Raw genomic sequence first — 14,391 nt, forward strand, 5'->3', positions numbered from 1 at the left:
ACAATGAGTGCTGCAGCCCACTGTAGTACAATTTAATTGGGACTTACAAGTAAATTAAATGTAGCAATCAGATGTAGGCCAAATTTACCATGTTTAAGAGAGAAAGCACAATCACGTTATCACTGTTTAGCACATGATAAGCGCATAGAGCCCTAAAAGCCAACAAAAAAGGTTTCATCAAAGGAAGACAAATTCTAGGATGATCCTCCAGAGAGCGCTTGGATCAACATAGCTATCTTGCAGGAATAGAGGTATAATTTTAAAATGCAAAGCAGCACTTGTGAAATATATTGAAATCATTTATAGCCTGATCTTAGAATACCTTAAAATAGGTCCGTAAGCCTCAGGGCCGGACTGGCCGTTGCGGGCACTGGTTAATCCCCCGGTGCGCTGCACGGGTGAGGGCTGGTTTTGGGCACCTGGGGGCCGATTTTGTTACAGGGCTGTTTTTGCAGCATAGCTGCAAAATCGGCCCTGTAACAGAATCGGCCGAAAACCGGCCCAGGCAAGAGCTCGGTCGCACCCCCAACCCCCCCCCCTCCCCGGGGTGGCCGGCCGAGCACTTTGCCAGGGCCGGTTTTGGTTCCCAGTCCGACCCTGGTAAGCCTGTGGGCAACATGAAATTCTAAATATTAAAATTGGATCCCTCTTTTATGTAATCTTCAATCTCTGAATTTTGGGTCACTGATCAAGTGTCTGTGGATCATTCATTAGGCACTCAGGGCCAGATGTAGGTAATCCCAGATTACCGATTCTTAAATACCCAATCATACCGATTCAGTATTTAAGAACTGGCAATCGGGATGTAGGTATTTTTACCAAATCAATTACCGAATCGGGAATATTCGGTAATTACCGAATCGGTATTTACCGATTCGTAAATTGCCATTGATTTCTATGGGCCCTGAGACCCATAGGAACCTATGGCAATTACCGAATCGGTAAATACCGATTCGGTAAAATTACCGAATTGACAAGGGGGACAGGGTGTCACTTTGACACCCTGTTGCACCCCTGATTCAGGCTTGTGAGCCATGTGGCATGTATGTGTGTCACATGGCACAGGTGTACATGCACAAATGTGCATGTACACAGGAATTCGTTATTTACCATGCAATAGTATTACATGGTAAATAACGAATTCTTAGGGGCCTGTGGCACTGTTTCCAGTGCCACCTACATAAAGATTTACCGATTCGGTAAATTTACCGAATCGGTATTTTACAGAATCGGTAAATTTACCGAATCGGTAAATTTACCGATTCTGTTAAATATAGGCCCCCTACATTTCAATCACCTAATACCGGTCGGTAACGGCCGAAATCGGCCGTTACCGACCGGTATTTGGTGACCTACATCTGGCCCTTAGTGATTAGAACAAACCCTGCACATTTTTACCAGAAGCGCTAATTTCCCTAGTAATACATCTTTATCGTGTTTCATATTTAGGAAAGACATACTGAAAGAATATCTACTGCCAAGTGCGGCAGTAGACATTCGAGTCTTGCCCCCATGTGATAGGCATAATAATAGGTTTTTATGCCATTGTGCCAGTTTTTTTTATTGAGGTGACCAGATGTATTGTGCACATCATTTACATAATTCTAAAGTTTAAGGGAAACGCCAAGTATGGGGTGAACGAGGAGTATGGCCAGACAGAGGCTGCACATGATTGTACAAAAAATCTTAAATTCCCTTACCCACAATATTCTAGACCTGGCCTGGAGTCATGGCAGATGCATCAGGGTGTCAAGAAAGCTGACACATGCTGTGCACTTGCTGGTAATTGGATCCTGGTAGAAATCTAACAAATGATGTACTTTAGTCACCACGAAATTAATACACTGATGTCTGCAGATTCCAGATGACTTGGATTGCTTGTGTTTGGTTTGAGTAAATTCATGAAGAAAGTGTTATGTCTTGGAGTATGTTCTTTCTACAGTCTTATCTGAGCACGCCATCTGTTACAAAACAGATTACTATTCAAGTGCTTTCAGTTTATGGGGTATTGAAGAAATAGATTGCTTCACATTCTTGATTTGCAGTCTTTATGAATTGGTTGCGTAGCTGGCCTATGTTGTTTCCTGAGAATGCCCGCTGGTCATTTGCTTGATGCTGAAATTGGATGTCATCAAGTTTTGAGGACACAGGTGACAACAGCATGACATCTGTTGTGTTTAACGGACCTATCAGATTAAAGCCTGCTCCAAGTGCATTGCTGCCTTTGAGAAACGCTTTTGGTAATTCCAAACTAAACAATGTAACTGTGCAGATCCTCTCTTTTAGAGAAAGAATTCATATGTGTTCTAGAATTGATTACATTTCAGATTAATTAGTAACACATTTTATTTATTCTATAGGCAGTGTGCCTAGATGGGGCTGAGCCCATTTGAAATAGGGGAAATTCCAAAGGAGTAAATGTTGGCAATACAATATGATTAAGTGTGCCATGAGCCTTGAAGTAAAACTCATCACCATCAACAGCAATTTACAGTGTGGTCTCACTATATCTGTAACAGTGATTGAAGCATGATTTTCTTGAGATGTATATTATAGAATGGAATCTCCTTATACCGCTGTTTTAATTAGTTCAGTATAACACAAGGATAAATGATGGTGTATTGGAGCAGGTGTTTAAATACACATTTTTGGGAAGTGTAACATTAGATACTCTGAACCATAATTAGTGGTATCAATACTTCAGAATTAGAGGAATTCCTCTGTCACATAACACACTTTCCCATTTGTTCAGTTGTAGACCCTGTAGAGTGCATCTCCTCTATGGGATCTCAAGGACTTCTTTTTCCCAAGACAGATTCCCAGGCTGGGGGTCAAAATGTATGGCAATGACAACCATAAAATAATGTTTTAAATAATATTTTCCTGCATAATTTCTGTGTGATGTTTGTTTACAGAAAGGAACAGGCTTTGTATCGGGGTCATACATTAGATCATTTTGGGGATACAGGGTGGGGGAAGAGGCTTGTTTGTAGTAGCTATAATTTTTCATTCACACAGTGTTGTAGTGTAATTCCTATCTGAAAGTTTATTAATATTTCATAAGCAGTACATAAAGTGAACTTCCTCAAAGTTTTATGCAAGTCATTTATGGAATGGATGCTCCCTGCAAATTCTGCTTGCCTCTACTATGGGCCTGATTCTGATCTGGGTTGGAATCTGATCTGGGTCGGAAGGGCTCAGAACGATGTTCGGAGCCCTTCCGACCGCATCGGAATATGTCGGCCGGATTCCTTTCTGACCAAGCCATTCTGATGATCCGACTTGGATTTCCGGATGGCTTACGACGGGCTCGGAGAGCCCGTCCACCGTCTGGAAATCCTTCAGTACTCCCTCAGTCGCCTCTTTACGACCGAGGGAGTAAGATGACAGTTTTTCACTGCCTTTTCGTGCCGGTGATTCTGGCACGAAAAGGCAGTGGGAAACTGTCTCTGGGGGCCCCCAACAGGGCCCCCATGGATGCGAGACTGTAGAATGGCGGCCTGGGGGCACCTATGGTGCCCCTCTGTTGATCCCTGCACCCGGTGGCAGGCACCTTGGGCTGCCGGCCACAAGGTGCAGGGATGAACTGCACCCCTGCTTTTCACAATGCAGGCATGCATTCCACTCGGAATGCATGCTCCCATTCAATCAATTAATCCAGAACATTTGTAAAGCGCGCTACTCACCCGCTAGGGTCTCAAGGCGCTGGGGGGCCGGGGTGGGGGGCTGCTACTGCTCGAAAAGCCAGGTCTTGAGTTGCTTCCTGAAGGAGAGATGGTCCTGGGTGAGTCGTAGGTGGGTGGGGATGGTGTTCCAGGTCTTGGCGGACCAGGTAGGTGAAGGATCTTCCTCCGGTGGTGGTTCTGCGGATCCGTGGGACGGTGGCGAGGGTGAGGCTGGCGGAGCGGAGCTGGCGGGCTGGCGTGTAGAACGTGAGGCGGTTGTTGAGGTATTCGGGGCCCAAGTCGCGGAGAGCCTTGTGTGCGTGGGTGAGGAGTCTGAACGTGATCCTCTTGCTGACGGGGAGCCAGTGCAGGTCCCTCAGGTGGGCAGAGATGTGGCTGTGTCGGGGGATGTCCAAGACGAGTCGTGCTGAGGCGTTCTGGATGTGCTGGAGTTTTTTGTGTAGTTTGGCGGTGGTCCCAGCGTAGAGGGCGTTCCCGTAGTCCAGACGGCTCGTGACGAGGGCCGGGGTGACCGGTTTCCGGGTTCCAGTGGGAATCCAGCGGAAGATCTTACGGAGCATGCGGAGTGTGTTGAAGCAGGAGGAGGTAATGGCGTTAACTTGCCTGGCCATCGTGAGGGAGGAGTCAAGGATGAAGCCCAGGTTGATTGCGTGGTCCGTGGGCTTGGGTGGGGGGCCCAGGCAGGGGGCCACCAGGAGTCGTCCCAGGCGGAGTTGGATGGGCCGAGGATGAGGACTTCCGTCTTGTCTGAGTTCAGTTTCAGGCGGCTGAGCTTCATCCAGTCTGCGATGTCTTTCATTCTGTCCTGGAAGCTGGCTCTGGCGGAGGTGGGGTCGTTGGTGAGGGAGAGGAACAGTTGGGTATCGTCAGCGTAGGAGATTATGTTGAGGTTGTGATTGCGTGCGATGGCTTTGAGGGGGCTCATGTAGACGTTGAAGAGGGTGGGGCTGAGCGAGGAGCCTTGAGGTACGCCGCAGATGATCTTGGTGGCTTCTGCGAAGAAGGGCGGGAGACGGACTCTTTGGGTTCTGTGGGAGAGGAAGGAGGTGATCCATTCCAGGGCCTTTCCTTGGATCCCAGCGTGGCGGAGGCGGGTTGTCAGGGTGCGGTGGCAGACCGTGTCGAACACAGCCGAAAGGTCGAGCAGGATGAGAGCGGCGGTTTCTCCATTGTCCAGCAGGGTCCGGATGTCGTTGGTGGCCGCAATGAGGGCGGTCTCGGTTCGCTCGGAATCCGGACTGCGATGGGTCGAGGGAGCCGTTCGTCTCCAGGAAGGCTGTCAGCTGTTTGTTGACGGTTTTCTCGATGACTTTTGCAGGGAAGGGGAGGAGCGAGATGGGGCGGAAGTTCTTGAGGTCTGAGGGGTCTGCGGCGGGTTTCTTCAGGAGGGCGCTGATCTCTGCGTGCTTCCAGCTCTCCGGGAAGGTGGCGGATTTGAAGGAGTTGTTGATGATGTCCCGAAGTTTGGGTGCGATGATGGAGTCGGCCTTGTTGAAGATGTGGTGTGGGCAGGGATCGGCTGAGGAGCCCGAGTGGATGGTGTTCTTCGCGTGGGTGGTATCGTCCGTGCTGACCTGAGTCCAGGCGCACAGGGTGGTGGTGGGGGGTGTAGGTTCGGTGGTGGGGTACGAGTTCTGAGCACCGAAGCTGTCGTGTATGTCGACGATCTTACGGTGAAAAAAGGTGGCCAGAGAGTTGCAGAGGTCTTGAGAAGGCATGATGTCGTTGTTGCTGGCGTTGGGGTTGGAGAGCTCTTTCACGGCGTTGAAGAGTTCTTTGCTGTTGTGGGTGTTGTTGTCCAGTGTTCTCTGAAGGATGACCTTTTGGTGGTGCGGATCAGCTGGTGGTGTTTGCGTGTGGCGTTCTTGAGGGCTGTCATGTTTTCCATTGATTGGTTGTGGTGCCAGGCTTTCTCGAGGTCACGGCAGGATTTCTTGGAGTCTTTAAGATCGTTGGTGAACCACGCGGCTTTTTTGCTGTTGAGGTTGCTGGGAGGGTTTTTCAGTGGAGCAAGGGTGTCGGCGCAGTCGGTGATCCACTGTGTGAGGTTGCGGGCTCCTTCGTTGGGGTCAGTGGTGTTGGTGGGAGGGTTTAGGCTCAAGGAGGTGGTGAGTCGGTCGGTGGTGATCTTGCTCCAGCATCTTCGGGGGGGGGTTGTTGAGGTCGGTGGTGGGTCGCTGTTTTCCTGAAGTTGAAGTGTACGCAGCTGTGGTTGGTTCAGTGGAGCTCGGTGGTGTGGCTGAAGGAGATGTGGTTGCTGGAGGAGAAGACGGGGTCGAGCGTGTGTCCGGCGTAATGGGTGTGGGTGTTGACCAGTTGCTTGAATCCGAGGTTGTCTAATAGGAGGGTGGTGTTGTTGTCCTGGTCGTTCTCCAGGTGGAAGTTGAGGTCTCCTAGGAGGATGTAGTCGGGGGAGGCGAGGGCGAGCGGGCTGATGAAGTCTGCGATGGCCTCGCTGAAGTGTGAGCGTGGTCCCGGGGGTCTGTAGATGAGGGTTCCTCTGAGGGTGGTCTTCGGGTCGGTGTGAATCTTGAAGTGCAGGTGCTCTGCGGTGGCGAGGGTGTCATCGGTGTTGGTCGTGATGCAGACGGTGTTTCTGTGGGCGATGGCGATGCCTCCTCCGGTCTGGTTGACGCGGTCCCTCCGGATGATCTTGTAGCCGTCCGGGATGGCAATGGCGATGTCGGGGGCTGAGGAGGCGTTCATCCAGGTTTCCGTGAACCATTGTGTGGTATAAGAGTGCGACCAAACAGTGTTCAGTCGCATCGTACTTTCAGGGCCATAACTGATGACAGCAGGTCCGTTAGTTACGGCTCCTGACCAATGTTCCCTCTAATTTTCTTCCTCCGTGTGCGGCAGAGTAAGGTCTCTGTGCACTGCAGCGGAGGCTATGTGCGCCAAGAGCCTGACCGTGCTTGTGGACCAGGGCTTTAAGTAGGATGAAAAAACTGGGGGTCTCTCAAAGAGGCATGACTGATTCAATTAACGGTGTGGCTTAAGAACAATTAAGCTAAAAATCTGTGCTTAGCATAGTGTGCCAACCGACTGATATTTAGCTTCTTCTGTCATTGCATCCAGATATATAATACAAGTAACATTACACCTACAAGAAGTCAGGACTATTGGCTTTGTCAATGGTTGTTTGCGGCATAAAGCTGTATATAATATTGAAAATGCTGCAGCTCTTGTGGTAGAGGTTGTGGCTTAATACTCGAGCTGCCGACTTAAGAGATGGTTTTGAGTCTAAGGGCCAAATAAATAAAAAAATAATGAAAATCGCTCCAATATCTTTGGGTTGAGTTTGCACTATATAAAACTTGCTGCATTTCTTTTCTAAATGCAGGGGTGTCTTTTGAAAGCACTATGTTAAATGCTGCCCATGACGGATGCTGTGATCAGGGGGACCAACTAGACCCGAATTTCAGGGGGGGCTAACACTCCCAGCCAAGGCTGGCCCAAGCACTGGTCGCACACTATGCAACTGTGGCGCCCCCTCCCCCATTTCCTCCTCCTACATGAATTACCTCACCATCACTCACCAACAATGCACCTCATCTCTCTATGCTGTTTATAGAAACAATGGTTCTGATGTGGCCTAAAGGTCCATTCAGGAGTGACCCTCTGGGGGGGCACTAACAATTGAGTGTGGGAAATTAATTCTTGGAAAAGCAGCAATAAGTAATATACAAAGGGAATCGTAGGGTTAAGTATATACAGGTATTTATTCAAAAATAATAGTATTCAGGAGCTCACATAATAAGTGACAGACATCGTGGTGAAAAAAGTGAAGGTGAAATTAAAATAAAACATCACATTGACAACAGTAGTGTGAACTCCTTCGAAAAGTTATATATCAGTCAAATCAAATCAAATCAAAGATAGCTTTATTCGATTGTTTGTTAAAATCATAAAAGCAGGTAGAGAGATTACATACAGTAAAAATAATGACAATTAATTTGAGGGAAGCTGTAAACTATACATGATTCATGAATACCAGATCTCAAAGCTCCCTTTACACCGAAATGCAAAAATAGATCAACAACTAATAAAAAATGCAATCATACAATAGTCAATCTGCATCTAATAACATATTTCAGGTAACTGGACACAGCAATAATAGTCATTTCATCATCTAGGGTCATTAATTTGAATAACGCAGGTCTGCTTTGTCTTAAGTTCCAAACTCTAAGAAGAGGTAGCAAATATATTTTCTGTCCCCACTGATAGAATTTGCAAAATAAAACAAAATGAATAGTTGATTGATTGAGTAGAATGATCGTCACACGGACAAATTGATAACTGTGATGACCAGTCATTTTGGACAGGAAAAGTAATCATCCTGAAGAAACTTCCAATTCTCAGACGTGCTAAAAGCATTCTGCTATAGCTAGTCTGGTCAGGTGATAGGTAAAGTGGAAGCCCAATATTTTGCAGCAGAAAATGATGGTGAATAACAGAGGTCTTCTTGCTCTCGAGGTACCAACGTTGATCTTCCAGATGGGCCAAACAAAGTTCTTTCAATGCCCGTTTGGGGATCAAGGACAGTGTCTCGGGGGAATCATAAAATTCAGGGTGCCCAATGCTTCTAGTAAATTCCCGAACATAAGACAACCATTTTATCCTATGGGAGCCTTCAAGTATGGTACAGTCAGCAACAATCGCCCTGTTAAAAACAGTTTCTACTGTTGTCCAAATCTTATGCCACAGTAGCATAGGACTAATTTTAATTAAATCAGAAATAAAGGACAGCGCTAATTCTTTATGGCAGACATAGGTGGAGGTGGAGCGAGGAACAGCAAGCAGATAGCATAGAAAACCGTTTTCTTTTGTTTGGATTTCATGGCAATCTGTAACTCCCCAGATGCCAGCTCCATATGTGGTAGTCGAAACGCATTTCGCTTTGTATATGTCAATCAAAATGCGCACTGGCCTATCCCCCAACTTATTTGCGAATTGCTTCAAAGCACCTAAAGCCCGTGAAAAGGCTAGATTTCTTGTAGTAATTGCAGTTCTCCAGGTACCCTTTTTATTAAAAACAATTCCTAAATAGGAAAAAGTATCAGATAAGCCTATCTTGGATTTGCCTAAGTTAATGTTACAGGTGGTATTAACCCTTTTAACAGAACACATAGTAAAAGTCTTTCCAATATTGATCCTAAGACCCCTATCGCCCATGTATGTCGCGAAGCTGGTTACGGCCTTTTGAAGGCCAATTTGTGTTCGGGCCATGATGACCGCGTCGTCGGCATACAGGAGGATAGGGACACTTTCACCATCTATTTGTGGGTAGTCCGCCTTTAGTTTTGATAAATGGTCTGCCACACCATTTATATATAAATTAAAGAGAAAAGGGGCTAGGATACATCCCTGACGCACCCCTTTCTCGATCGGGAATTTAGATGTACATTCTCCCAATTTTCCAAAGCGGACCTTCGCCCCTACTCCTCTATAGAGCTCTTTTAAAAAATTAAGAATGTTAGGATCAATACCAAGTTCTGCCAGGGTAGCCCACAGGATGTCGTGATTCAAGCAATCGAAGGCCGAGCTGAGATCTACAAAGGTCATAAATAAATCGCCTCTCTTTGCTGCCGAGTATTTACCTATTACTAAGGCCAAATTTAAACCTTGTTCGACAGTACCGAGGCCTGACCTAAAGCCGTACTGGAATTTTGAAAAAACTGCATTTTCCTCGGCCCATAGTTGAAGACGGTTTAAAAGAATTCTGCCCGCAACCTTCATTAGTGAATCAAGAAGAGAGATAGGCCTATAGCATTTGGGATCATTTCTATCCCCCTTCTTGAATATAGGGACAACAATAGCTTCCTGCCAAGTGGTTGGGAAGCTTGTGGTATTACAGCTGTTTAAAACATTGGTCAGGAGTGCTGCCCATAGGGCGACGTTATCCTTATAGATGTCAATTGGGATGCCGTCTGGTCCCGGGGCATTGCTGTTGGAACTCTCTGCCAATGCTGTTTCAACTTCGTCCAAAGAGAAAACTACGTTGAGGGGGAATAAGTCTGGAGCATCAGATCCTGTGGGAATCATATCTTCCCTCACTAATGTTGTTAATCCGATGCAAGTCCCTTGTTTGTATAACTCAGTAAAATAGTTAACCCGAAGGGTTTCCTCGATGACAATCTCTATCTGATCAGCATTTCTCTCCACAAAAAAAGGAGCGTTAACTGCATTCCAAAATGCAGTAGTATCTTTTAATACACTCGTCTTTGTTAGAGCTTCCCATGCAGACTGCTTCAATTCCATCCTCCGTTTTTTTAGGGCATCCTTGTAGGAGGCTCTGGCTGTTCTAATGTCCAGCTGGTTTCCCGGGGCTTTTTTTAGGGTCCGGAACAAATGGCAGTGAGCTTTGGAACACTCATAATTGAACCATCCCTCTGCTCTAATCTGGCCCCCCTTTTGTGCTGATCCTGTTAGTTTATTGCTAATGTGGGCTTGGATCCTTTGAAATGCTGCAGTGACCTTGATAGGGTTAGGGTTCTCTTCTAAACAGATCAGAAAGTCATTTGTCTGTTACATTACCAAATTCTCTAAAAAACTATTTGGGTTTACTTTGCACCATTTGATTACATATCCATTTGTTCTGGCCAGAGAGATCCTATGTAAATAGATATTTTCCGCTACATTGGTTACTTTACTGTCTCTCTGCCCTATTACGTAACTAGAACCAATTGGATAATGGTCGCAAAGCGCAATGTGCTCTAAAGTGAATGAGAGCACACTGCGGTGGTAATTACTAGAAACCAATGTGAAATCAATGATTGTACGGGACCCCCGCCCGCAAAAGGTAGGTTCAAAATTAATAGGAGGAACACAAAGTTCGTTTGCAAAGCCCAGGTCCCAATCAAATAAGAAATTATTTAAAAGGTTTCCGAGTAGAGAATGCTCAAAATGTGTGCAAGGGTCACCCCTGAGGTTCACCATAGCACATATCGCCGTGTCACTACACGGACATAGGTGGCAATTAAAATCCCCCGTCAAGATGATAAGATGTTCTTTCTGATCAGATCCCAATCCACTGCGGATAGCATCATTTAGTTTCAATTCAATTCAAATTAGTCTTTATTTCGACTTTTGAGTCACAAAAGACACAGACATTTAAAAATACATTTCATTACATTACTATTTACAGAGAAGTACATCTTTAGGATCAACAGATTATATTTCCACAAACAGGGTATTTCATCTTGACCAATAAAAACATAAATAATGTGTTTAGATAAGAAACATTAAGAATTAGTAAAATAAATGTCCACATTTTATACCATGATAGATTTACAGGAGCTGCAATACTTTCAATTTGCTACTACGGATTGACCACATCCACTTTAGGAATTTTGCGAGCGCGATCACAAGAGCGTCAGAACAATCTGTCTGAAAAATCCTCAATGCTGCTATCCCAGTCTGAATCCCCTTTTGGATACAGATCGATCTAATCCATTTATGGCGAGGGGCTTTATACTCTGGGCATTCAAACAGGACATGAGCTATGTTTTCTGTATGAGATATACAGAAAGGGCACGAGTGATCATTTTTACTTGTTGACCATTTGCAGGTAACTTGGTTGAGAGGGAGGGTCCCAACCCTGAATTGATGAAACAGTTTCCTGTCAAGTGGCAATGTAGATCCCAATATCTCTTGTACAAAGGAAAATGTTTCAGCTCCAAGAAAGCCCTGGTAAGCGTAGGATCAGTGTGTGACTGAAATGCCTCCTGTGATACCATCGCCCAATACGCTCTCTTAACTTGGTTTTTGAAGGAAAAATACTCTCCTGAGGGTTATCCCATAGCTCCCTCATACCTATGGCCTTGAGTAGAGATTTGACCTTCCTAAACCACAAGAGTTCACCCCCTGTGTCCATATTTCGCGTTTCCAACAGAGCTAACGCATAGTGAGAAAATTCAGGTGTCACCCACATCCTCCTCCAATATGCGAGCGGTCTGTACCTGCAAATGTCCTGTATACTATTGCTCCCCAAATCCAAACGTAATGGTACAAGAGGTGTAGAATGTGGGAGCCCTGTTATACAGCGAAGAAATTTATTATGTGACATTTGCAAGCTCGTGATATCGGAGACCCCCCATAGTTCTGCTCCGTATAACATGGATGATCTGACTTTTGTATCGTAGATTTTAAGTACTGGGGCCAGTGGTTTAGTGGCTGAGGACTTAAACTCTCTTGTTAGAACACCAGTCAACTGAGCATGCTTAGAGGTTAAATATGACATGTGTGGCTTCCACTGAAGCCTAGAACCTAATATTATGCCCAGATAGCTGAAACTGTTCGTCTGCTCTAGGAGTTCCCCATTCATAAAAACTCTGCCCCTAATGTTCTTACTCTTATGCATGACCATGAATTTGGTCTTAGATACATTTACGGATAACCCATAGTCAATGCAGAATTTTTCGAAACAGCCGATTGATTTCTGAAGCCCTTCCTGGGTCTTGGATACTAAAAGAGTATCATCGGCAAACATTAACAAGGGAACCGTAATACCATTCTGTTTAGGAGCATCTGTATGGGAATCTCTATAGTATTCTATGACCCGGTTTATATATAAGGTGAATAATGTGGGTGCCAAAACACATCCTTGTCGGACACCTCTTGCCGTTGGAAATCTGTCAGTCACCTGACTCTGGGTACCCCATCTCACCTGCGCATAATTTTCATCGTGCAGTTTGATCAGAACTGTGAGCAGTTCTGGTGGCATGCCTTGGTCATACAGCGCACGCCACAGCCTATCTCGTGGAACAAGGTCAAATGCGGCCTTCAAATCAACAAAGACTGCATAAAGTGTGCCGCCCCCCAAAATCACCCATTTCCAATAAATTGTGGAAAACCTAAAAACTTGATCCACTATACTGGTGGAGGGTCGGAAGCCAGCCTGGAGTTTAGACATGACCCCCGATTCCTCAATCCAGTTCTGGATCCTGAGAAGTAACATTCTGGCCACAACTTTTTGAATACAAGCTATGAGGCTTATCGGCCTGTAGTTGGCTGGGTTGGTGCGGTCCCCTTTTTATAAATAGGTATGATTTCTGTTCCCCGCCATATGTCTGGCAAGGCAGTGCCTCTTGCGATGGCATTTGCCAACAGTTCAATGTACGGGACCCAGACCTCTCTATTGTGCAAGAAGAGATCAGCTGGAATTTTGTCTAGGCCCGGGGCTCTACCTTTGGGGATTAAATTGAGGGCATTGTCAACTTCTTTCCTATTAAACAGAAGTGTACTGTTTGGTAATGGACGAATAATAGGATCCAAAGCAGTTGGTGGGAAACAATTATCATTGGCAAACTGGGTCCTGAAGTACTTTGACCATCGTTCAGGAGAGACATGGTTTTCAGGCACTGGTTTTTGGTTCCCTTTACCCCACCTCACCAGATGCCAGAAACCTGTCATATCTTTAGACTTACTAGCTTCTAGTAGTTCTTCCCAATATTTGTTATCCCATGCTTTCTTTGCTTCGAGTTGCGTCCTTTTGTAATGTTTCCTGGCTCCTTGTATGATCTCTCTATCAGTTGAGCGTACTGCTAAGGCTAATGATTTGTACGCTACCCTACAACTTTTATCATACCATGACTCGGGTTCCCGTCTTCCTTTACCAGAATGTTTCTTCATTTGAATGCTAAAAAATTTACCCAATTTAAAAAAAAGGGTCGAGTGGATCCGAACTACCCTGGTGTCATAATCTACTTGGGATGACTGTCCCTGTATTTCAGCAGTCGCTTCCTTAACCAGAACCTCCATTTCGTTAATGGAATTTGGATCACCCAAGCACTCAGCCCATCTTAGACGCCTTGTATCGTTGGTCATAACAATATCGTCTGTTTTGTCATCTTTCGCTGTTCCTTGACCTTTAAGGAGCAGTAACTCAAGACTAAGCGGATTGTGGTCACTCTCAGGTCGTTGAATTATAGACACATCACAGACGGAGGACCAGAGTTCAAGATTCACTATTATATAATCTATTCTGCTTGAACTCACACCGTTATTAAAGGTTGGTTCACCCTGCTTGTCCCCTGATGTTCTCCCATTGACTGCTCGTAGCCCATGTTCAAGGGTAAAGGACTTAAGTTGAAGTGCTGCTTGGGTCCACCTTTTTATTGGCGGTAGATTTAATGGGAGAATTTGCCAACAGGTATCTTCCTCCTCAGAGAGCTCTAGGTCACTGTGATCCAGAGGCTCAAAGGTGCAATTAAAATCACCGCATATAAGTAGGTTGGCACCTCCTCTCCAGGTTCTAACATACTGACCCAATGCCTCAACTACCTCTGACGTCTTCCCCCCTGGTTTCCCCCTAGCATATACGTTAAAGACTATAAGGTCACCAAAAAAAGGGGATTTCAACTTAACCACCAATATATCCCTGGAGTTGCTTTCAAGTTGAGTAGTTGAATAACTATCATCCTGCTTGACCCAAGTGGTCAAGCCCCCCACTGGTCTTCCTTTGTTTGGGTGTGTTGCCGCTATCGCAAAATGAAGATACCCGGGTCTATATTGTGGTTCAGTAGCCCATGTTTCCTGCATGGCTATTATCATGTAGTTATCTATAAAAGTGGCCCAGTCCCTGGATGCCATCTTGCTCTTTAGACCTGCCACGTTCCAGGATGCCACATATTGACCTCCCTTGTGTGACTGTGTTTGGTTTTGAACCCAATTGTTGCACATGCGATCTTCCCCAGGAGGAGAA

Source organism: Lissotriton helveticus, chromosome 1_1 (assembly GCF_964261635.1).
Source record: "Lissotriton helveticus chromosome 1_1, aLisHel1.1, whole genome shotgun sequence".
Taxonomy (NCBI): domain Eukaryota; kingdom Metazoa; phylum Chordata; class Amphibia; order Caudata; family Salamandridae; genus Lissotriton; species Lissotriton helveticus.